Source organism: Vicia villosa, linkage group LG3 (assembly GCF_029867415.1).
Source record: "Vicia villosa cultivar HV-30 ecotype Madison, WI linkage group LG3, Vvil1.0, whole genome shotgun sequence".
In the NCBI taxonomy this organism is placed as follows: domain Eukaryota; kingdom Viridiplantae; phylum Streptophyta; class Magnoliopsida; order Fabales; family Fabaceae; genus Vicia; species Vicia villosa.
In genome coordinates this window covers 80013210-80038782 of record NC_081182.1, presented here as the reverse complement: position 1 = coordinate 80038782, position 25573 = coordinate 80013210, and the positions used below count along the sequence as shown (strand labels likewise).

Sequence of the window (25573 nt, the reverse complement as noted above, 5' to 3'; positions counted from 1 at the left end):
AGTGTTACAACAAGCTTTGAATTTGACATACCAAATTTGTCGAGAATCTTCTTCATGTATATCTCTTGAGACAAGCATAATTTAGACTACTTTCTATCTCTCTGGATGTCAATCCCAAGAATTCTTGAGGCAACTCTCAAATCTTTAACGTCAAACTCTTTATTGAGTTCAGTCGTGCTATGAGAATATAATTCATATAAAGCAACAAAATAACAAGTGAATTTCCAGGTCAAGATCTGAAGTAAACACAATGGTCGAACAGGCTCCTAGTGAAACCTATGTGTACCATGAGCTTGTCAAATCTCATATTCCACTGTTGAGGAGATTATTTGAGTAAGATCTATTCAGCTTGCACATATAATCTTCCTTTCCCCTTTTTGCATACCCATCAGGTCGCCTCATTAGGATTGTTTCATCTAAATCACCATAAAAGAAAGAGGTATTCACATCCATCTCTTCAAGTTCTAGGTCGAACTTTGCCACCACGGCTAACAACATTCTATTGGATCTATGCTTCACAACAAGTGAGAACACCTCATTAAAGTCGACTCCTTCTTTTTTAGTGAACACCCTAGCAGCCAATCTTGCCAAGTATCTCTTCAACATTGGAAAATTCAACACCATTGTCTATTCTCAACCTCTTGACTTTCTTGCTAGTTTGGTTTTCTACCAGAGTCTTCCAACTTTTGAAATTTTCAGAAGTTTCATCCTTAGCTTTTTGAATGAATACCCATAACTTTCTGGAATAATCATCAACTATAGATAGAAAATACCATGCACCTGAGTGTGAAGGACACCTTGCAGGCCCCCAAAGATCAGTATGAATATAATCAATGGATCCATGTGTTATTTGTTTACCTTTGTTAAACTACACCCTACACGGTTTACCGAATACACAAGTTTCACAAAACTCCAGCTTTTCGACCTTGTCACCACCGAGCAAATTTTGTTTCGACTATTCGACCACGCCTATTTTACTTACATAGCCAAGTCTCTTGTGCCATAAGTCAGTATTCAACATAGATTTTGTGGATGCTACATCTAATGAACCATTTACAACCTCTACATCAAGGGTATACATGCCTTTAAAGATGATTTATAGTGTGATTCAGCTTTTGCAAGAGATTTATTCTGAATTCTTTACTTGAGAAGTTGGAACTATGTTAGATATCAAGTAAAAAATTATTTTATTTGTTCAAGATTCATAATTTTTTTACGTGGACTAATGTCATGCCAAATTTTCCAACGATTTGTGAGACATCTTTCTCGATTGTTACTTGGTGAGCAAGATAAATCAAAGTATATCTTGTCCTTTTAAGAGTTGTTTCCTTTTCTGTTATATCAGGGATATAAGTGTGCTAGCTTGAGTTTGGATTTGGAAAAGATTTTATTCTAGCATAATTGCATGTGGAATGCTTAATTTGTATCAATAAAGGATCTCAGTCTTTCTAATAAATATTTGATTGATTATGTGAGTTTTTGGAGGATGTAATATGAATCAAATACAACAAGAATAATCAAGATATCCAGATTTATTCAAAGTAATCAATCAATATGGGAAATTATCATTATTGAATATTGATCTCGTTTACTTTTTAGAAATCCAACCAAAATTCATGATGGGATTTGGACTTTTGTGGCTATATAAGGAGTTCATCTCCTTTGTGATGACTCGAAGCTTGAGAGAAATATCTAGCCTATAGGAGAGTTTTAGTTGAGTCTTGTCTTTGAGTTTTTGGTTGTAATACTTTGTTCCTAGATACTAATTATATAATCTTAAGAACAAAGTTTTTGTGTGTTACGATTGTTTCATCCTCTCAATCATATTGTAATTTTCCAAACACGAGAAGAGTGATTGAGTGAAAGTGAGATGTGTCTCTTATTCAAGGGGGGTTGAATGAAGCTCCACTAGTAGTATTAGGAAAGTGGTCTTGAACTGGGAGAGTTCAGAGTAAGCCCATTTGTCCCTCTGACTATTGAGAGTGGAATAGTTCTATAGAGAGTCCTGAATAAAAATATGCATGCAGCATTAGGAAGAGGGGCATTGAATAAGGGTTGTTCATCAAAGACACTTTGTACTAATACTATTGAGAGTGAATTTCCTTTCTTGGGTTGAAAGCCCCCCAAATGTAGGTGACATTGCACTAAACTAGGTTAACAATCCTTTTGTGCTCTTTATTGTCATATGATTTATTTTCTATTATCTATCAAATCTGGTATAAGATATCGAACATGTTGTCTTAAACATTGTGTCCAACATCTATCATGTGAAGAACATAATTTCACTATGAGTACAAGACATATCCAGATACTACTAAATACAGGTGCAAGTTTGTATGGTCAAAGAATTACTCTTGTTCTAAATCATTCACGGCGTTGAGGCTTTTATTAAACAAAACTCCAACTGATGAGCTGTTAAAAAGGAAAAGTTAACAGTTTCCCATTTTTTGCAAGCTTTTGCAAGCATGTGTATTTATATGAATTTTTGTATTTTCAGGCTTAAAATGTGTGGTGCCTGCGGGGCCACCCTGCCCTCACTTTTAGTGCAGGTCGAGTCAAGGTTTTAGGCCTGTACCCTCAAGTAAGCTTATCCCACCCTGCCCCATTTTTTTGAGGGCTTTTGCGGGACAAACATGCTCGTTAGCCACCCCTAGTAAAATCACTAAAGAATATTCTTATGCTTTGTTCTTTGACAGTACTTATGCTTCCAAGCTTTGATATTGATTGACCTCTATTTTAAATATACGTATCAGAATTAATAACTAGGATATGGTTTGGGGCATTTGTAGAAGAGCTTAGTCCGCACAGTATGCTCTTGTAGTCAACATTGTAGTTATTCATCTTTTTAATGTGATATGAATTATTAGGAATAACGCTATATTCAAAGAAAAGTTCATACATGTTTCCTCTTCCATTAACTTCATTGTTAGATGTTCGTGCTTTGTTTATTACCAGTGTTGTTATTGCTTTGCATATTTATATGCAATATTTTGCTATTTCAAAAAAAATGATGTTAGCATTTTGCCTCCCAAAGCCCATATGATATTGGAAATTGATCGTACCTGATCAGAAGGATTTTTGTGGCCTGCAACGAAGTGGGCTTCGTGGAGGATTTCTATGGACTGGAGGAAGGTGTACCTGCAAGGTACTCCGATGCCAAAGTATGTTCTAAAGCAATGAGAGCAAGTACAGAAGAGATATGTGTGAGAGAATAATGAATATCTGACCCTCTAGTGAAATAGAGTATTTATAGTGCCCGACGCTGGACCAAGATTTCCTAATTGGGGGTCAAATCCATTAGAGGCCCACGTGCTAGGAAATTGCCAGAACCCCGTGTGGTAGGGCTGATTCAGCAATTGACTCACAATCTGGATAAGTGGATCGTAGGGTTCAGAGCGAGCTGCCCGAATTCCTCGCTAGTGGGTTTGACCACGTGTTCTTTGGCACACACGTGGGATTGACGTTCTCAATGGCTACTGCGTGTGCTTATTGGGCTTGAACCAGATATGGCCTGTTCGGCCATGTCAGCGGACTGGGCCTGTTTGGCCCCAACCAAAGTATTGGGCCTACTCGGTCCATACCAAAACATAAATTATTTGGTAGTCGCCTCTACGAAACTGGATTAAAGCTAATTGTGATGATGCATCATAAAATAACTTTGGAGTCTTCACTTGTAGGAGTAACTTTAGAGACCAAAATGAAAGTTTTTGTGGAGTTTTCTCTGAATTTTTAGGTGTCTCTAACTCTCTCATTGTTGAACTCTCATGGGCTATGAAAACCATTGAGTTCACCAATGAGAAGGGTTGGTCAAACCTTTGGTTGGAAACATATCCTATTGCGGTTGTTCATGCTTTCGAGCCTCCTTTTAATGTGCATTGGCAAATTCGTTATAGATGGATGAACTGTGTAAATATTACTTCATCTATGAATCTTTTGGTTTCCCACATTTACACAGAACATAATAGTTGTGCAGATTCATTTGTTAATTTAGGCCTTAGTTTAATGGATTCAATTTATTTTGATTCCCTTTTAATATAATTAAGAACATATTTTATAAAGAATAAATTAAATTTATTTTTCATTAAAAAAAATCGCATTCAGAGAGTTTTGGTTTAATCCTTTTTCATGTCTCTTTTTCTTTTATATATTCATAATCTTTTTTAAAAAACCTAAAATGTGCAAAAAAATACTTTGAAATTTTGAATAATGTTAAACACTTCAATTTTTTATGTGTAAAGATTACTATTATCTATAATATAAGAAAATTAGTGGTCGTGGAAAAGTCTACAATATTCTTATTTGATTTTTTTGCCACCACATTAAAATTGTGGTTATTTGGTATTTGCACAATAAAGTTATTAATTATATTATTAAAATAATACAACTCTCATATTTTATCAAACTTCTCAAGTCTCTCTCCATTCTCTATTTTTCCTCTTTCATCACTTTCTCACTTCTTTCTTCCACAAAAAAATGATATTTATGATAGAAATATTTTTTAGTCAAAAGTGGTATACGGGAAAAATTTATTCAAAAAATCTATTATTGATCTAAATATTTTTATATATGAAAATTTAATATTGATCCAAATATTTTTGTAAATGATACCTAAATAAAAATAATATTTGTATACGAAAAAAAATCTATTATTTACGAAAAATGGTATTTATGATCCAAATATTTTTTATTCAAAAATGGTATACGAGAAAAAATTTACTATTGATCTAAATATTTTTATATACGAAATTTACTATTGATCCAAATATTTTTGTAAATGATACCTAAACAAAAATGAAGTATGTATACGGGAAAAAAATCTATTATTGATCTAAATATTTTTATATACGAAAAATGTTATTTATGATCCAAATATTTTTTATTCAAAAACGGCATAGGCCAAAAAATCTATTATTGATCTAAATATTTTTATATACGAAAATTTAATATTGATCCAAATATTTTTGTAAATGATACCTAAACAAAAATAATATTTGTATACGGAAAAAAAACCTATTATTTAGGAAAAATGGTATTTATGATCCAAATATTTTTATTCAAAAATGGTATACGGAAAAAAAATCTACTATTGATCTAAATATTTTTATATACGGAATTTATTATTAATTCAAATATTTTAGTAAATGATACCTAAACAAAAATGAAGTTTGTATACGAGAAAAAATTTATTATTGATCTAAATATTTTTATATACGAGAAATGGTATTTATGATCAAATATTTTTGATCCAAAAATGGTATACGGGAAAAAAATTATTATTGATATAATATTTTTATATACGAAAATTTAATATTGATCCAAATATTTTTGTAAATGATACCTAAATTAAAAATAATATTTGTATACGGAAAAAAATCTATTATTTATGAAAAATGGTATTTATGATCCAAATATTTTTTTATTCAAAAATGGTATACGGGAAAAAATATACTATTGATCTAAATATTTTTATATACGAAATTTACTATTGATTCAAATATTTTTGTAAATGATACCTAAACAAAAATAAAGTCTGTATACGGGAAAAAATCTATTATTTATCTAAATATTTTTATATACGAAAAATGGTATTTATGATCAAATAATTTTAATCCAAAAATGGTATACGGAAAAAAATCTACTATTGATATAAATAGTTGGGGAAAAAATCTATTATTGATCTAAATATTTTTATATAAGAGAAATGGTATTTATGATTATATATTTTTTATCCAAAAATGATATACTCAAAAAAAATTTATTATTAATCTAAATATTTTTATATACAAAATAATCAATTATTTATCTAAATATATATTTTTTTTTCTTTTTAACATTTTATTTAAAATAAATAATATATTTAAATGTGCGTAATCGAATAAAACCCGTGTATTTACTAGCTAGTAAGAAAAATGTGGTGCACATTGTAAGATGGTTTTGGTGGCGTTGGCCTAACGTGGTGATGATGTAAGAGTGGATACATACCATAAGAATAGTATTTGTATATATATAATTTACATCAAGATCTCTTGGATTATCAAATAATATATACTTTTTCTTTTTAGGTTTGAGCCCTAATTAAAATGAAGAAAGTGCATGGAGGTGGCAAACATACATCATTTCATTTTGTCACTGCTTGTAGGACCCTATTATCACATTTCAAATTACCAATATAATTTATATACTGTTCCTCAATTCACTTTCCCCTATTTTTAGTCTCTTCACTTATTTAAACAAAAATAAAACGCACAAGAACAAAAACATAATTGCCACTACTTTGTAAATTATTTTTTACAGCAGTTTGTCATATTTTTATATTTAGGCTGATTTTTTGTTGCACTGCTTCAATTAATTTTGATAATTTTTAAAATTGATTTTATAAGTTTTTTTAAGCTGATACTTTATATTATATTTTGTTTGCATTATTATACTGTACTTAAATTATTATGATTTAATTGTATATTTTATTCCACAGTGATGTTCAAATGTCTATACATCATGTTTCACTTTAGAGATGAAAGATCCACTATTGTTATGAGTTCCAAAATTTGTAAAATGAATATATTTATGGAACAAAAGATCATGATATGTTTGATTTGATTTTGTAAAACTTTTTAAATTTTTAAATAATAAAATTTATTTGGTGGTTTAATTATATAAAATTATTTTTGAAGACTATTTTATATCTAACAGTTGCAAAAAATAAAAATAAAAAACTAAAATAAATGTTAAAGGTTTTAATTTTTAATTGAGAAATAGGAATATGCACTGACAGTGTAAAATATTTTTACACTGTCAACCAATCACAACCATGTATCCAATTAAAACACAATTTTAATTTAAAAAAACTAATATGACATGGCAACTGTAATGATTTTGATTGGATGTATGTGTAAAGTTTGTTTACACTGTCAGTGCACTACCATTAAACTCTTTTTAATTTGGATAATTGGGAGGAAATTTTTTTTTTATATTTTATTAATGACAAATTTGTAATATTATAAAATTTTAAAACAGTTTTTAAAAATATAATTATTAAACAGATTTTTTTCCTCAATAATATTTTTTAAAATTGATTTAAAAATAATTTTAATAACTAAAAGATAAAAATTATTCAAACAAATTCTATACATTTTAAAGTTTGAATTTTAAATTTAAAGTTTTAAAAAATATATAAGTGAAAAAAAGTAAATTGATGAATATGACACGTCTTTATGTAAGTTATAATAAATGGCACACACTTTTTTTTTTAATATGACCGTAACTATAAGTTGATTAAAATTAAACTTTACTTTTATTTATTTCTTAAACGATATATTTCTTAAGTAAGACAGATATTAATCATATTTTATTTCTTATCGGTCAAACTTTATATTACCAAAATACTCTTTCTCTCTTTAAGATCAATTGTATTAAGAAGATTTCTTAACCACCCCACAGGTATGAGGCGCACTACCGAAATGACAAAACTGTCATCGTGTTTCCGTATATACATCTTCGGAAGCACTTCTTTTTTTTGTTTAACGTTGTTTTGTTATGTATATGCACTTAGGGAAGACTTCCGTAGATGCATCTACGAAATGATCAGCTCAGACACAGAAAACCATAACAACAACATTTTTAATCATAAAAGACCCATGTATTGATTCATTGATTAATCGGCATTACAACAAAATTTCCAACAGAAAACTAAGAGATCTAAGAAATTACAACGGTTAAAACAATGTCATCTGATCCATGTATTATTTGAATGCAATCCATGTCGAATTTCACTTCATCCCACCAACATTCCTTTTCTCTGGTCACAGAAGAGGTCCTTGTTCTAAGCCTCTGGATCTTTTTGATGACTTCGTCGGGTTTGTACTCCCCCTCTAAAAAAGACATGATATTCCTCTTGAGTTGGTCGAAGTAATGGATATTCCAAAATTTAACCGGCATGAGGGGTTTGATGGGAGAGAAAATGACATGCCTTTCCCTTTTGCGATATTCCGGTTCAGGATCGGAATGCTTGGATAATGTTTGCTGCCATGATTCTGGCCTTATGCGAGACATTTTTGTGTTTAGGGTTTGTGTTTGTGTGTAATGCAAACCTAGAAACCCCAAATTCATAGAAGCCTTTGGAGTATATGGACCACACAATCTCTGTCACAGAACGTTCCGTAGATATATCCACGAAAGGGTCATAGATTTCTCCGTTCCGTAGATGCATCTACGGTAAACACCCATGATTTTTTTATATAAGACCCTTCCGTAGATGCATCTACGGAAGTTTCCCTGCTATTTTTTTGGCAGAACTCAAAGCAGTAGCAGTATAAAACACATAAACACATAAACTAAAAAAAAGGATTATATTGCAATGGTATATATTGCATAAATTACATTTTGAAAACCGAAAATATGTCGGCTAAATCTATTGGTGGTTCCAATTTTGACTTTTCCGCATTTGAGATTTTATCGATATTCTTCAATCTTTCGAATTCATGCATCCTATCAACAAAAACATCTGATTGGACAAAATTCAAGGACATGTCTTTAATAGATGCCTTCTCAACCGGATTGAGCTGACATGCCATAGGATGACCTTTTTATTTTGAGCACAAATCATGGATATGCAAACCACTAATAAACATATAATCTCCATTTCTTGCTAGCCAACATGTAACAACAGATTTTAAATGGACACTTGCATTTTCTAGTTCATGTGTTGTCTCTTTTAAAATTCTTTATATGAGAATGGTATTTCCTGCTTCTTTCGCACAATATTGTTACAAACGGGTTTCTTCTTGCCGTATCATTATCCGATCTTCCTATCACCACACCAAAACCAAGGTTAGTTGTATTACTACGAATCCATGTTAGCATGCTTTCACGATCATCAAAGTCTTGTTTGCTACTAAAGTCACCTCTAACATCTACCACATTTGCGACAACCCCATCGATATTCGTACAAACATCGACTAAAGTAGCTAATTCTCCTGAAATATTATCGGGGTGCACCATACTTGTTTTGCCAAAATCATGGAGAATTACAAAATGCTGGAAAAAAAAGTGTAGGGATTATTCCGTAGATGGATCTACGGAAGCTACGTAACCTTTTTACAGAAAAAACCATTGATAATGTGAACAATGTAGTGGTTGAAAGTGATTATTTACCTGAAATTCAGACTCTTCATGCTCTCTTTGATTTGTTGCACCAAAAAATTTGAGTCTTTGAGTTAAATAGGGTATTGATGATGTAGAGTTTTTAGGGTGTCGAATATGAAGAGTTTGAAGAAATGAAACAATAGGGGAGTGATCATGCTGGTTTAAACTATATCAGACACTTCCGTATATGCATCTACAAAACAATGTGGTACTAAGTTATTCCGTAGATGCACCTACGGAAACGTTCCTGAACTGATTTTATGTGTATTTTTTTCCCATATATACTAGTTTATTACGCTTCCGTAGATGTATCTACAGAAGGAATCAAATCTTTGTAAAATATGAGGTGCTTCCGGATGTGCATCTACGGAAGCTGGAGACAAAAATGGAATTTCTTATGAGGTTTAAGAGATCCATAAGGTTGGTTGAGAAATTTTTTATATTAATGTATATAAATTAAACTCCCTTTTCTAACTTATAAATAATAGTAATAATTTGTCCATGCTCCACCTATGTTCCACTTTCTCGTCCGTATATTATTCTTGCTACTGCCTTTGTCTGAATGAAACAACCCCATGGTTTCTACGACAAGACTAGGCCTCTTGCTGTACATTTCGAAGTCCAATTCAGAATGAAATGTTGTCTGTTTCTACGTTGCAACTGATATATATCACTTGAATGCAATGCAAATTGTATGCAAGAGAAACCGTTATTAGTTTATTCTATAACACATTTTTGTAGTATTTGTTAAATTTAATTAAGTGTTGTGAATCTAAAAAAAAAAGTACTAGCTGAAGATTGAAGTGGTAATATAAGTACCAGAAAAATCTCACACCGATAGAGAGATTTCATGTCCAAGTTTAGGTGATAGTGGTTATTCTTATTCCTTAGAGACTATAGAATGTGTAAGAAGGAGAAAATGATTATTATGGAAAGAAATCTAGTACGGTGGTTTAGATTTTTTGTGATTTCAAAAATTACTCTACATTTTAAAATGAGTTTTGTTTAAAATTTTTGTATATAGATTAAGAAATGTAATAATAGTGTTATAAAATATTGTATTTTTACTATATTAATCTTATAAATGTATTGAAAGTAGTGTAGTCGTAGAGAGTAATAATTAAATGGCATAATTGAAAAAATAGTAATTATTTCTACATTAAAAAGTAAGAATGACATTCATTTTTAAATAAATTTTATTTGCTAAAACGTCACTCGTTTTGAAACGGAAGGAGTAATATAGAGGGTATCATAATGTATATGGTGATAAGAATTTGCATTAAAAATTAAGAAGATCACAAGTTGAGTTATATACAAATGAGGTGACTTGCATCATAAGTTTTCTACACCCTACAACATCATAGTTAGTGATGTATATCACTTGTTCTCATGTATCACATTGTTATCACTCTCACGCTTTAACATTCCCCCAGAAGTTGAAGGTTGGTAGATGTTTATCATCTTCAACTTGGCTAACAATTCATTAAAGGGTTAAGGATGTAATGCCTTCGTGAACAAGTCAGCAAGTTAATCATTTGATTTGACTAGAAGTAACTTCATAACACCTTTGCTTTGTTTTTCTCTTACAATATGATAATTGATCTCCAAGTGTTTTGTCCTTTCATGGAACACTAGTTGAATGCAATGTGGAGAGCACTTTGGTTATCACAATAAATCATAGGAGTTTTGGTGCATTTCATGTGCATACCTTCCTACAAAAGACTTTTAGGCAAATTGGCACTACTCTGTTTCATGTGCATACAACAATTTGCCTAAAAGTCTTTTGTAGGAAGGTATGCCATGATCTACTCTGTTTCATGTGCATACAACAATTTGCCTAAAAGTCTTTTGTAGGAAGGTATGCCATGATAAGGAGTGTTATAGTCTTGATGCAGCTTCATAGCAGGATTAGATGGAGTAGTGACGGGTTTGGATTCGATGAAGTCAAATCTTTTAGCAAATCAAGACAATACTTTCTCTAATTTAAGAATATGCCTTCTTTTGATTGTGTCACTTCAATGCCTAGAAAATACTCTAGCTTACCTAAGTCTTTAATCTTGAATATGTTATCCAATGTATACTTGATTGAATTAAACTCATTCAAGTTTGTTAGTACCATGGTTTAAGGATTGACAACATTTTTGCTAAAACACGGTTCATTACAGATGCTGAGCAAGATGTCATAATATCTTGATCAAGTTAATACAGTAGAGTGTGAAGGTTGCATTGGAGACATATGTTGTGACATGTTGAACCAGAACATTAGTACACGTTGTTTTAAATCTTGACATATTTCATTTGATCTTATGATATTTATTTTGGATATATCTCAATTATTTTCGCAGGTTAAGAAGATTTAATCTGGAACAAGTGATTTGATCTCCAACTGTACATAAGTTTCTAAAATTGGATATTGAGACAATTTAGAAAACTTAAGATTTTGTTCCAGATTTAAAGAGATTTTCTGCATAAGTGGTGCAGCTCTCAACTTGTCGATAAGTGCCAAAATGTAGTTATTTTGTGTATGTAAATAGTGGCACTTATCGATACTTTTTGTTAATACCGTTTGAATAATTCCTCGTTTTCGAATAAAATTCGCATACTTTGTAAATAGTATATCTTCATATATTTTTATACCATTTGATAGTTTTTGTATCTTTTTGTAGATATTTTTGCTTATTCGGAGCCTTGAGAAATAAAGTGTCGAAGACACGGCTGCGAGTGCAAAGTTGGAATAAAAAATAAAGTTCTGGTGTAGGGCGCGTCGCGCGGCCTGGGAGCAAAAGAATAAATTCTGGCATATTGTAGGGCGCGTCGCGCGGACTTAAGGCGTATCGCGCGCTCTAGGGCGGTTTGGTCCATTAATGAGAGGGCGCATCGCGCGCTCTGCGATTTCAGTTTTTGTATAAATAGATAAAATCATATTTCCTTAGGTTTTATCACCTCTTTGATAAAGTTAAGCCCTGATCCATTCTTTGTAGCTTAAAGGTTTAAGCAACACTATTTGGTGGTTCATCATGTCGATTGAACGTTGATGGTCTCCGATTGTGCCGACAACACGAGTGGTTTTTGCTTGTTCTTCTTCTTCCCTATGACCCATTCCAATGGTGGGGTTTGTATGTATATTTTTCCTCTCTTGTATGTACATTTGTTGATCTTGGGATCGTTTATATATTTGCTTTACAAATCATTATTGTTATTGTTCTTGATCTTTTTGCTTAAATGCTTGAGATTTGTGTTGTTGTAGAAATAAACATCATAGATCTTGATTAGGAATGATAACTATTAGTTTCTAAACTCTAGACATAGATTTGGGGCTAATAATCGTAATGGGTATCGAGTTTAATGCCTATGTGTTGTTTGTGTCAGTGGAGAAATCGTTGATGTGAATGATACGATTGAGCTCTCGTCGGTTTTGCAGAAATGGACACTGATGTTGCATCTTGAGTGATGCCCAGTGATTTTGATGCGTATTATGAGTATTGAGCGATAGACTTCAGATTTAAGTATTCGACGGGTTGAGTAGAAATACAATTCCATAATGAATTCTCTTAAGCTACAATAGATTGTTTATTTGCTTTTATTTATTTTTTCCGCACTTACCTTCCGCAAACCCAATCATGAAACTTAGAATACGAGATAGTTGAACGATCGTTTTTCTCTACCAATCTCTGTGGACTACGATACGATATAACCTATATCACCCTATAATAATAAACCTATTACTTTTTGCTTTCCGCTTTACCGCTTCAGCACTTGTGAACTACTGAGTAGTATTTAAAGGGATGCCTAAACCTAATGTAATCAAATATTTCACAATTGTAAAATTAGGGGAAGCTTAGAGTTTTAGGTTTTGAAAGTCTCTTGTGTTTTAAGTCAGTCGTGTATCTTTTGATACCATGAGGTAGATTGATTGTTACTCGATTATTTGTCAAGTTATTGTCCATACTCTTGAAGTTTGTAAGCATAAAGTTGAGTATTATTATTGGTTGAAGATTTTAAGCAAAACTAAGTATCTTCTGTTTGGTTTGTTTTGAAACACTAACTAGGATTGGGACTATTTTATCAGTGCGGTGATTAGTTATAGGAAGTGAGAGGGGTCTCATATCTAAAGTGTTCTATGTAGAAGTTGCACAGGGTAGGGATTAGGCGAGAAGTTTTAAACTGGGACTGTTTTGGCTTTGAACTAATACTATTATAATGAATTTCCTTCATGACTTGGTAGCTCTCAGAGTAGGTGACGTTGCACCGAACTGGGTTAACAATTGACTTTTGATTTACCATTCTGCATATTTTACTATCTGCTTTATTGGGTTCTGTTTGTCAACAAATGTAGTAACATATGTCTTGATATCATGTTCTGATGTTGGGACATCAATAGTGACATGTTTTAAAAGTTCCATAATTTCAATTGGCATCAGAGCAAGCACCCTGTTTGTTTATTAGGTGAGCTTCAAGGAAATAATTTTCTGGTACTCTATGTCTCTGGGAAAGCTAGAATCATAGCTCTCTGAAAATCATTGGACGTCATAATCTTGAAGTTTATCAGGATGTGTGAATTGTGGTCATGGATAAAGAAGGGAATAGTATGAATTGGCTCTTTGTAACTCTGAAGTTGTTAATGCCATAATCAATGGAATTGATAAGAACTTGTTCAGACTGATTATCATATGTGTTGTGGCAAAAGATACTTAGGAAATTCTCAAGTCCACTCATAAAGGTACATCAAGGTGTTTTAGGAGAAAAGAGCTCAGAAGAAAGGTTGGTCAAGATGAAGATACTTAGGTCTCTACCCAAGAGATTTGAAATGAAAGTGACAGTCATTGAAGAAGCCTAAGATATCAACAGCATGAGAATAGTGAACTTATTGGGGAATGTCATTTTTTTTTGAGTTGTTTCAAAATGACAGTTCAAAATAATCAAACAAAAGCATGGATTTTGTCTCCAACTCTGTATGAGTTTGTAACCTGATCTATGATAAAGGGTTATTTTAATTCTATTGTGCATTTAAATTAGGTTTTGGGAAAGTGGATATAAGGTCAAGGCCAGATGTCAAGAACATCAGTCATGACATCAGCAAAATCCTTGATGATCAAAGTAAAGTTGAATCTAAAGTAAAAGTATAAAGTGCAATATAGGTGAAGGCTTTGGAATTGCTATGGCAGAATTCCCTACCTACTTCAAGAAACAACTGAAAGGGATTTATATTTCTTAATCTGATCAGGATAGTAATCTTGATGTTGTACCTGTCAAGACAGGAAAGTGTGATTTTGATGTAGACCTTTGCAATGAAGAAATAACTAATGATGAGTTAACTACTTATTACAAGGATTTGTAGTTCAAGAGTGAAGAAGCCTGTCTACAGGAAGAAAGACAAAGGGTAAATATTTCTCAACTACAAGCTCAAAAAGAAGACTGTTTGTATATTATCTTTAACTTGCAAGATGAGGTGACCTTTTGAACTCCAAACTTGAAACCATGATCAAGTTTGTGAGGATGGTGAACAATTGGTTCCAATATGTTTGGGAGATTCTTCAAGATTGGAATATGAATGGAAACCTAAAAGGGATATGGTTTGATTTTCAAGGCTATAACAAGCAAAAAAAATCTTAAGTGACTTAAATCTGTTTCTATTCAAAGGCGGAGTTGAGTCAATAATGTCAAACAAAGTGTCTAAACATCATACCAGACATCAAAATTCTCAAGCTAATGGCAGGGGCTTGAACAAGAAATGTCACTTATGTGTTATAAGATAAGCATATCAGGCCACTCTGTTCTTAAGATGTATGACTATCCCAAAGATATAACTAAGTCTAAGGTTGACCAAGCGGTGAATAAAACTCAAGGAAGGTGTTTCCCTTAGAGTTTTTTTTACAAAATAAGATTGGTATATCTTCTTGACATTGACTATTCCAAACACATGATTGGATAAAAAGAGTTATGGTGGTCTTTAAATATCACTTTATCCTTCATGCCACATTCGTGATAATTCCAAAAGTGTGGAGGATTGAGAAATTGGATGAAACGAGATCTCCTAGTTTTGATGTGGTTCTTCTTGATAAAGGACTAATGACTAATGTGATAAACATAATCCAAATGTGTGACCAAGGTCTGAAGACAAGTTTCTTAGAAGAATGTTTGGTCACTAACGAGATGAATGAAGTCTTGTTAGGGAGTTAAGTCCAAAGACAATTATTATTTGTATGGTACCTCAAGAAACCACTTGATCATCCATATGCTTAATGATCTTAGCAAGATGAAACCCATATGTCACACCTGAAGTGATAACATCATACTGTTGACAAAGCTATAGAACTTCCTATTTTGGGACCAATGATGTCAATACAAGGAGGAAGACTTGCCAAACAAAGGCTTGCCTATAAGGATGTTGATGATTTTTCTAAAAATGATCGGGATGATCTATTGCAAATAAAAATCAAGATCCTTGTCAGCTCTTTCAAAGAGACCAGAGGAATGCTTCTGATTTACTCTACTGATAACATAATTTATGTATACTCCAGAACCAAAGTCAGTGGTTTAATCATGGAGAAATGGACTGATGTCCAATCAGATATTAAAACATCATATTAACAATTTTACACTCCAAAAGTAAGACAAATTCTAAATAGCTAGAAGGTACTGAATCAGATAACTCTCAAGTCAACAATGTTTTTCTCTAGAGCTCAGCTAATCTACACAAGGGAATTCATTATTTGGAGTTTATATCACCTATTGTTTCAGAGATAAAATATCTAATTATGGTGAATTTAAGAGTGAATTTATTGGCCAACTCTAATGGAGATAATATGAATGGATAATGTTTCTTATTTTAAAAAAAAGTGTGTCCCTTGGATCAACAACGAGCTAATCCTAGTCTTCCACAGAGGCTAAATATTATGATGAAGGTGGCTATTACTCTCTATTATTTTGGATGCTAAAGGAATACAATGTCCAACAGGATGTCCTAACATTGTACTATGGAAAAATGGTTTAAGTCTAGATATTTAAGGATGTCAGTTTGCATAGCAAGTCAAAGATCTTTGATAATGGTCATCTCCTTGTCAAGGGCCTTACTACAAGCAATAGTGTTTCTCATAAGCTTGAGACTTCTTAGAATCTACTAAGAAATATCTTTTTTAACGACCTTTTAGGCTATCTTTTTTTTTACAGTTTGAAGTGTTTTGAGAATTTTTTACTGCTGAAGAATCATGGCAATTATTGTCTGGAAGGCTTGCCAACAACATTTCTTCTTTTATCTAGTGATGCATACAATCTCAGAAGAATTATTTTGCAATGACATAGAGAATGTCATTTCAAATGTAACATTTTTAGCAGCCAAAGCTTAGAAAGAAAGAAAGAAGAACAAGAGAGTGTCTCTCTCCTATGATGAGTGGTGTATTGTTACTAAGGATGATTTAACGTCTTTCAAACACTCTCTCATTGACTGAGTTGTCATTACAAGCAAGGCATTGTTACAAACAAGGTAACTCTCTATTTCAATTAATACCTTACTATTTGTTCCTCCTCTCAAGCCGTGTTTCAATATGAGCAAATCTACCAAAAAATGCTAAGGATAAAAAGGATCACTTGCTGGAAGCCACAAAGGATAAAAGTACTAATTCAGGGAAGATTTAGTCCAATGTTAAAAGGAGGAGTAAAGTGTTAGTAATTGTTAGTAGCATTAGTTTGTTTTATTTATTTTTTAGGAGCAAAGAGTGTTGCATGTCACATGTCTTGACATATTATTGAATAATAGGATAGATTAGTCTAGTGTGGTTGCTTGTTGTATGTAACTACTTAGGGGGGCATGATATGTCCTGTTTGTAGGTGCTGGTTATTGTTGGTGTTGTGTTGTTTGTTGCTACTACTGTTGCTTATGCTGCTGCTACTGATGTGGGCATGATGATCTACCAGATGTTCTAACATCCTGTCTGCGGAGGTTCTTGGTTACTATGCTATGAGTTATGTGTGATTCTTTTGCTGCATGTGCATCTGATGTGTGAACTGTGATAGTTCAAGCTTGAAGTTCAAGGTTGGTTTTCTTGGGCTTTGGGTTTTCTTTCTGGGGGGAATTGGTTCTGTATGACAGGGGAAGTAATGGACCTATCTGATTGTACAAGCTATTGAGCTGTGTTAATGTGATGTTTCTGGAATATTGAAAATGATGATTTGTAACTGCATGTAATCTCAGATATAATTATATGATTGCATAATTTAAAAAGTTTACATGTTTTCATATAGCTTGTGTTTTTGTTTGTGGTTTTATTCCTATCTCTAGGAGTAATTGTGCTTTGGTTGTTTTAGTGAAAATTTGTCAAAGGGGAAGATTGTTAGTATCATGGTTTAAGGATTGGCAACAATTTTGTTAAAACATGGTTCATGACAGATGTTGAGCAAGATGTCATATCATCTTGATCAAGCTGATACAACTGAGTATGAAGGATTCATTTAAGACATTTATTTTGACAGATGTTGTGACATGCTAAACCAAAACACCAGTACAAGATATTTTAAATATTGACATATTTGATTTGATTTTGTGATATTTCTTTTGTATATATCTCAATTATTTTCACAGGTCAAGAAGATTTAATCTGGAATAAGTAATTTGATCTTCAACTGTACATAAGTTTCTAAAATTAGATATTGAGACAATTTAGGAAACTTAAGGTTTTATTCCAAGATTTAAGGATATTTTGTGCATAAGTGGTGCAACTCTCAGCCTATGGATCAAGTAATATTTGGGTGAATGTTTCAAAGTTCATGGACTGCTAAGTAGTATTTAAAGGGATGCCTAAACCTAATGTAATTAAGTATTTTACAATTGTAAAATTAGGGAAAGCTTAGAGTCTTAGGTTTTGAGAGTCTCTTGTGTTTTAAGTCACCTATAAATCCTAAAATTGTCGCCCTGTAAAACATTAAAGAGATACATATTTATAATTACCAAAACCCAACATACAAAGCCCATAACATAACTCATTTATTATTATAATAAAATATATTATAAATCTCTTGTAATATATTTTATATTAATTTAAACTATTTCTAAATTAATATATATCCAATATTCTAACATTAAATAACAGATCCGCAAACCGAATTGTTCAAACTCGAAATCCGTGAACCGCCTAAACCGAACATTCTTGCTGTTTTCCAGCTTCCTGATTTTTGGAAATTTTGAAATTTGTTTTCTTTCCCTTCATCAACAAAGGTTTTAAGGCACACTTCAAAAATCTCCACTTTGACTTGAAACTGTGTTGATGTCAATTTAACCATCAACAACCTTGCTGCTCTCTATCATGTTCAAACTCTAATCAATAACTTTGATCAAATTCAAGTCACCCTTGAATCTTGATCTCTCCACTTGCATCCACTTATTTCTAATTACTCTTTTTTGCCTAGGTAATTTAAAAATATCAAAGTATGATTCTCCAACCATCATTGACTCCGACTGCTTTCAAATGCCTCCCTGAAGGTCCTTCTTTATGAATTTTGTAACCCTTCAGCCAAAATCAAAGTATAACACCCAAAGCTAGCATAATCGTTCCTTTTAGATGCTAAAATTCATATCCTTACTTTATCATGAATCAAATAATAATTAGAGATCTATGTAACCGTTCCCTCACTATTACTAGTATCCATAGTAGGAAAATCCACCTCAAACCGTGTTTTCTCGATTATAGTTTCTAACAGGTTTATCCCTTGGTTTTTACTATTATTCCTCCGAAGAAATTCTCTATAAACCAAGTAAGCGGTTTTGACATAAGCCCTTCCCCAAAAACTTAATAACAACTCAGCGGTAACATGCATTTTTATACACTTCTGAAATAGCCTCAAGGCATTCATAACGTCTTGACATCAAATCTCATAACTTTTTCTTGTCATGAAAGCCACCACTAGTTAATGATGAACGAATAACAACGTTTGAACCTTATATATATATATATATATATATATATATATATATATATATATATATATATATATATATATATATATATATATATATATACCACAAATTTTAGACCCTTTAGCAATAATCACTTCATCATGCAAAATCTGCAACATTCCACGTTCAACTTTAGAGCAATAACCTAGATCATCAAACATGCTTATAGATAACTAATTTCGCTTGAGTACTGGAACAAACCTCAAGTTGTGAATAAGAAACTCACAATCATCAAACATTTTAAGTCTGGCCGTACCAATACCATTAACCTTGCAAGCCTTATTATTACCAAGGCAAACTACTCCACCTTGCACCAGCTTCAAAGTCTTAAAGTATTCTATTCTTGGACACATGTGATAAGAGCAACCTGAGTTTATGACCTAACTGTCTTCAGTCTCCAAACTCGATACCGATAGTGCACCAGCATCCTCATAACCATCCTCGTCCAAGGCAATCACAACTTGAACATAATCTTCATTGACCTTTCTCACAAGACAATCCTTCTTAAAGTGACTATTTTTGGACAATTAAAACATTTTACCTTTTATTTGTCAAACCTCTTTTATTTGGACATCCCTTTATGTTCACCTCATTCTCTTGGCACACTTAAGCCTTCACCATTATCTTCAATCTTCAAATCTTCCGCCTTTGAAAATTCTTTGGATTTTACCGCCGTCTGAACTTCATCCAAAGTGATAGTACCTTCCTTACCATAAAGAAGGGCATCCTTAAAGTTCTCAAAGGATCTAGGTAACGAGCTCAACAAGATTAAAGCCTTGTCCTCATCATTAACATTCACTTCAATATTTTTGGTTACCTTTTCATGAGTGCTTGTTCTTTATGATAAGGTTCACCCTTCCTTTTACATACTTCAAATTTGGGGGTTTTGAACCATTTGAGGATCACTTCCTTACAGTTACACCTTGTGAGTTAGACTTATGTAAAAGTTTTCTAATATTGGGGTGAATACAAGAAGTTTGTTTCTACATTAACTTTTTTGTTCATTTGTTTCATCTTCTAAGAACTTATGTTGACCTTGACTTTCCCCAAGGCTTGCTTTCTTTCAAACATGGTCGAAGATGTTCGACATTTATATGAACAACTTCAAAGGCTTTAAATACTAGAACCACTTTGGTGCGCCTCTTAATCATGTTACACACAAGATACGTTGTGAGATCCCAGAAATGGATTTTGATGATAATCAGGTCTCTCTTGAGTATTCTCCCTCCGCATCATGCAAAGACAAATTCCCAAAGTTTTGGAAGTGAAATTGTTTCATAATGACTCCGATATATATATATATATATATATATATATATATATATTCATTAAACACTAATTTGACAGATGAGGAGGCACACATGAAGAAGACTTTTTAAAAATCTAGGAATGATATTAGAGACATTGAAGAGATACACCATGACGTATTGGACATATGACTCCATACACAAGAGAAGGTGAACTGTAAAAGTTTAAAAAACAACGATTGAAAACAAAATCATTTGTAAAATTAGTGTTTGTACTGTTTTGTAAAATCAAACAAATAAATAAGCAGTAGAAATAAAATAATTAAAAGTAATGGAGATAAGGGAGAGAAAAAGACATCATAGATTTATACAAGTTCGGTCAAACTTGACCTACTATTATCCCCAATAATTCTTCTTGTGAGTATCCAATAATCTTGAGAGCTTTCAATATGGTATGCCCACATACACCTTTCTACAAGGATATGAAGTTTAAAGACTAACTTTCAACTAAATAGCGAGCATGGCTTAAAATGGTTATCCTCCGAACTAAACAGAGACTTTCCACGGGTTGATCTCGAACCAAGACAGAGTTTTACATTGGCTATCCTCCAAATTGATATGGAGTTTTTAGTTGGCTATCCTTCAAATGGAACTTGAGTTTTACACGGGATAACCTTCGAGTCGAGATGAGACTTTACATAGGCTAATCTAAAACCAACTGATCTCTTACGCAAGGCTGAACGCAGGAACCAATATGAGGTTTTACATCGGCTAATCTTGAACTGATAAGGCTTTTAATCGTGAGAAGCTCAGGAAACATTATGGGGATTTTAATGGTTGATATTCACAAATCAAAAGAGAGCTTTTGTTCTTAACGAAACTCATAAATCAAATAGAGACTTCCTAAGACAATCCCTCAAACCAAACAAGAGCTTTTACTATTTTATCTCGGAACCAAATAACTTCTTATAAAAGAAATATTTCCTAAAGAGATTATACAATCTTGGTAAATTATAGTTAAGCCCTCACCCAGAACAATGATCCTCACTTAGACTCAAGAACGCTGTCAAAGCACTATGGCAAAATATATGTGAGAAAATGAGAGTTTTAGAGAAAATATTGAGAGATTAAGAAAGTGAGATCAAAGCTCGTTTTCTGAGTGAGATCAAATTATGGTTTAAATTTGGAAATAATTCATGGGTGAAATGAATTCCATAATCGATTAGGCCAATCAATTATTGGCCCTTAATAATCGATTAATTAAGCCACAAATGGAAGGTTTAGATATTTAGTCGTTACCAATCATTAAGAAACTCTTCCAATCAATTTTAGAATCAACCAAGTGATAATAATAGATTAAATGATTAGGGCTAATCAATTATCCATTTATGAAAATTCATCCAATTAATTAGATAATCCCCCAATCAGTTAGATAGGCTTATAAACATTTTCATATGGTTTTATTAAAATAAGAGAGGTTTCTCAAAATTTATTAATGTGTGTTATTTTTCCATAGTATTTCCAGAAACACCCTTCTTCCTTTACAAGACGTTGGCCACTCAAACAGACACGATCAGATGAACTTTCACACTACATCTCTTTCATAACTCTAAAGCTTTAAATCTTTCTTTCAAGAACTTTGAGTTTCCTAGCTTTATGAGGCTTCAAATAATTTCAAGTTGATTATTATAATCAAAGAGTTCAAGCCACCGATAAAACTTGAAATAGACGTCTTTACTTGAAACTCATTTGACCATGGTGTTGACTTCACAGAGATCTCTTGATCATTAAGAGCATATTCAGAAGGATAGCTTGATGAAACATCTTGAGCATATTTGACCAGTTGAGCTATCTTTAAGAGATAATGACTTCACTAGATATCGTTTGGTATCAGGTGTTGTCATCATCAAAACCAAATATATAATTAATTGATTGAACCTTTGCTATCAATAACCTTCATCACCTTGGATCACCCTGTCAAAACCTGTAAGCGCATAGATCCATATGCTCCATCTTTTTTATGATGACAATGCATCTCTCAGGGATGTTGTAAAAGAGAAAACAAGTGGGTAAATTTTGAATTGGTTAAACTTCCCCTCACATGAGTAGAGAGAATACTCTACTCCCTTGTGGGTATAGTTCTCCTCATTTGGCATAATCATAAAGGCTTGAAAAGATGCTAGACAAGAATGATAAGCATGCAAGCACATAATTCACATTGATTACACACAATTTAAAGGAAAATATTACTCCATTAACTAATCAATATGAGTACAAGGGAAAGAAGCAACATGGATAGGAAATAAAAAAAGGCAAAGAGAAAAGCAATTAGAGCAAACACAAGCAAACAAGAAAAAAACAATCATTCTCATCGTCGTTATCATTGAACCTGCTCGGAGATCCAATTCGAGTTTCCGTGAGCTTGCGAGCAAGATGACAAACTCTGGAATCAATTCTCCTTTGCATTCTTATTTGTTCTTGTTGATTCTAGAAAAGGATTTGATGACTTTCGAGAATGATGTTTGATCAGTGCATTTTAATGCACGTTCTTCCATGTTTGTACTCAAGCATTTCTTCGGTTTGTTTTATTTATTTTTATGTTTTAATATGTTTTTATATTTTATTTTATTTTTTGCACTTATTTGTTTTTCGTATTAATTTTTCAGCAATAACAGTCTGCACGGAAACGATCATATCTGGAGTTCCAGGAGTCCGATTGAGGCGTTCTAATAATCGCCGGAAAGCTAGGAGAAAGAGCTACAATTCTTATGTTTGAGTCGAAGTCAGGATCGGACTGTAGAAGGGCCAGAATATTCGTTGAAGTTGCAGCACTAGTTTTAGTTAAGTTTCGGGTCAATTGGTTTTGGGCCTGGGTCGTATGTTTGACCCAGTTGGATTGTAAAACGGGTCATTCTTCTTCCCCTTAGGTTAGGCAGCCGCGGGCTGTATCATCTATCTTCCATTTTTTCACGAATTTTGAGAGCTTTCACGTTTTGCTATGGAGAACTAAACCTTCCGGACGAATTTACTGTATTCAGGTTCAATACTTTGAAATTGTTATAACTACAAATATAATTCTATTCCTTTCAATAATATTATATGATCATTGTTTGCTTAATTCGATTTCCGTATAATATTGTTGATTAAATTTGAATTGATACATGTTCTTGACTTTTGATCGCAATTCGACAGTGCTTAACCGTTAAATTGCGATATCTTTAACCGTATGCTTAATCCGGCAATAGGAATATATATCTTACGATGTCGATCACGCTTGTTGAATGATATTGTGTTCGAATAGGATAGAGATCGTAGTTGTATCAATTGATGATAAGTAGAACCCGAAGCAGTGAATTCGTTTGCCTTTTAATCACTTATTTTCAAAACAGCTTATTTTCAGAATCACTTATTTTAAGAACTTTTTTTTTAAAATTCGACCAACCAACCCCCCCAATTTTGATTTCAGTTAGTAATAATTAAGAGTCCTTGAGAGACGATATTCGAGTCACCTTTCCGTCGTTACTACAGTTTTTACAAAAACTCGTTTTTGATCCGTGCACGACAGCGGATCAATGTTGAGGAGAGTATTGGTAGAAAAGGTCTGAGGGGTTTCATAATTGAAATACTCCATATTTGCATTCTTTGATTGTCGATTTTGACTTGTAGGAGCTCTTCTTATTACCTTTGGAAGTATCTAAATTATTACTCCATTGTTGAGTCTTATCCTCATCAAACTTAAGGTGTTTTCTCTTATTCTTGTGTGTTTATTATCTGATTCTTCCTTGTCTAAATCGAACCCAATATACTCTGGGATTTTTGAGATTAGTCCATTATATCTATTTTATCGAATTCTACGACACTCTAAAACTATCAATAACGTCATCTGATTAATGTTTTTCCCCTTTTCTCTAAGGAACATGGCTAGATCCTGGTTACATTCCCTACCTTCTGATTCTACCACAACATGGGATTCGTTGGAAACCTGATTTCTGGCTAGGTACTTCCCACCTAGTAAAAAACCCAACGAAAAAACAAAATTACTAGTTTGACTCATAAGGATGAAGAATCCTTCTACGGAGCGTGGGACGATTTAAAGAAATGTTGAGATTATGTCCTCAACATGGGCTTGAGAGATGGTTGGTCATACATACATTTTAAAATGGTCTTCTGTACTCCACGAGGATGAAAGTTGATGCAGCTACATGAAGGGCACTTGTGAATAAAAATATAGAATAAGCATATACCTTCATAGAGGATATGATGTAGAACCATTAACAATAGAAAATCAATTATAATTCCACCGAGAGATCACCTCAAAAAGAAGACAAGTATGAAGTAGATGTCTTAGACCACTTAAATTTTAAAGGAAGCGAGTATGAGGCAAGAAAATTAGGAGGACCCTGACAGAGAGGGAGGAACGACGCCGCCAGCATGAACGAATATTAAAAAAAATTAGAAGGACCCTGACGGAGAGGAACGACGCCGCCAGCATGAACGAATATTAAAAAATCCTAATCATAATGAAGAGAACACGAATAAAAATTTGAGACATATAGACTTTCTCTGAAAAATTAAAGCAAAAAAATATGAAAAATAATTTGTTGACAGTGGGATTCGAACCCACGCCCTTTCGGACCAGAACCTTAATCTGGCGCCTTAGACCAACTCGGCCATATCAACTTGTTGTTATTATAATCAAGACAAATTTACTTATACAAAGATTAATGCAAGTATATATTTCAAAAGGCATGACAACTTAACAAGTAGATATACACGTCTGTTTTTCCCAGGACTGAAAAAGGCTTAGCTAACATACTATCAGTTAGTCGAAAATTAAATATTAATTATTTTTTAGTCAACCGAAATAAAAATCAATTTTTTAAAGACTTAACATTTTTGAGTTAGTATTTCTAAGTACACATCTACTAGATATTGGACTCATGTCTAGATATATTAAATTTTATTCTTGTTATCATCTTTAGAGATTTATTCAAAAATAATATAATTAAACTAATTGTTTTTAATATCTTATGGACAAATATTTAAAAACCAAAAAAATGGTAATTTAATAATTAAAGAATTACTCAAAAATGGTGTCATTGATCTACGATTTAGAATCAATATTGAAAAACACGATCAATGACCCAGATTCAACCTCAGTTTTATAGTGGTCTTGATAATTCTACAACAATCCATATTTGTATCCCATAACACGGACTTGAGGGACTACTGTTCC

The 25573-nt window shown here is 32.6% G+C and overlaps 2 non-coding genes across 2 annotated transcripts; both read right to left on the bottom strand.

The window, feature by feature from the left end:
• Nucleotides 1-24359: 24359 nt before the first annotated feature.
• LOC131593768 (small nucleolar RNA R71) lies at nucleotides 24360-24464 on the bottom strand. Its single transcript, XR_009281149.1, has one exon. It is a non-coding gene; the product is annotated as a small nucleolar RNA R71 (small nucleolar RNA).
• Nucleotides 24465-24936: 472 nt separating this feature from the next.
• TRNAL-AAG (transfer RNA leucine (anticodon AAG)) lies at nucleotides 24937-25017 on the bottom strand. Its single transcript has one exon. It is a non-coding gene; the product is annotated as a tRNA-Leu (tRNA).
• Nucleotides 25018-25573: the final 556 nt, after the last annotated feature.